Here is a 1,343-nt window from a genome sequence, read left to right as displayed (position 1 = left end):
CCGTCCCGCGCGGCCACCGGTGCTTGCACCCTGCAGGGCTGCCCCGGCGTCTTCTCCTGGGCTCTTGTCTTGCCCCGGTGTCCTCCTTGTGTCCCTCCCTGTGTCCCGGTCCTGCCCCGGTGACCCCCTCCAGCCTCTTCTCCTGCCCCAGCACCTCCCCACCCCGGCCCCATCCTGCCCCAGCATCTTCCCAGTGTCCCCCTCTTGCTCCAGTGTTGTCCCCCCAAGTGTCACGTCCTGTCCCGGTTCCTCCCCATGTCCTGCCCTGCAGCCTTCGGGGTGCAGGGACAGGCCCCCACCCCAGCGTACGTGGCCATGTCACCGGGCCAGGCCTGTCCCCATGGCACCCAGGCACTGCCCCGCAGGGAGGGCAGGGGGACGGGGCACAAGGTACCCCGGGGTCTGGTTTGGTGGGATGCAGGACCATCTGCCACCGCGCCCCTGGGAAAGCCCCTCTCCGGCGGCGCTGGGGCTGTCACCGCCCTGATGCTCCCCCCGGCCCCGCGGCACTTCCTGAGCGTCGGGGGGAAGCGAGAGCGGAGCCGACATCCGGAGCAGAAGTGGCTCTCGCGGCCGTGCTGGCGTGGGCCGGGTCACGTGCGGCAGCCTGGCTCCCACTCGCTGGCCAAGGCCACCGCTGGAGACATCCCCAAGGGGGCTGGAGCGTCCCGCGTCACCTTCCCATCACTGGGGTGACGTGGGGGCCCGACGTGACGGGCGGCAACTTTCCCTATGGTGAACGCACCCGATTCTGGTGGTTTTGCACTTAACACCCGCGGATGCATTCGGGATGGCCGGCCACGGGGCTGGTGACACCCGCGTGGCACAGAAGCAGAGGGAGCCGGTGGAACCCGGCCACCACCAAGATGGGCCACGTGCCACTCTCGAGGCACAGCTCACGGTGACATCAGCCACACTGTGCCTGGGCTGCCAGAGCCCAGCAGCCGCGGAGGGGCATTTGGGGACAGCCCTGTCACCTCCTGCCCTGCGGCGAGGGTCCTGCAGTGCCCGGCCGGTCCCTCCGCCCGCCCACGCCTCCACGCCCTCCACAACAGGGACATTGTCTGGGCCGGGGGGGGGGGAATTTTGCATGAAAAAACCCGACTTTGTGACCACAACAGGGCCCCTCTGTGCCCGGGCCCCCCCCGGAGCGTGGCGTGGGGTGGGGTGCGGCACGGGCTGACGTCAAAGCGTGGGGCGAGCGCGGAGCAGATGTGAGGGTGGCTTTGAGCACCGATAAAAGCCTCGTTATGCCCGGCTGGCTGGGGGGGGCGGTGAGCGCACCCGGGTGCTGGTTCGGTGCCGGCTTGGCACGACGCTCCCCTGGGCTTCGGTGGGGTCCT

Source organism: Aptenodytes forsteri, unplaced genomic scaffold, assembly GCF_000699145.1.
Source record: "Aptenodytes forsteri isolate BGI_AS27 unplaced genomic scaffold, ASM69914v1 Scaffold64, whole genome shotgun sequence".
Lineage (NCBI taxonomy): Eukaryota > Metazoa > Chordata > Aves > Sphenisciformes > Spheniscidae > Aptenodytes > Aptenodytes forsteri.
This window is presented reverse-complemented; position numbering follows the sequence as displayed.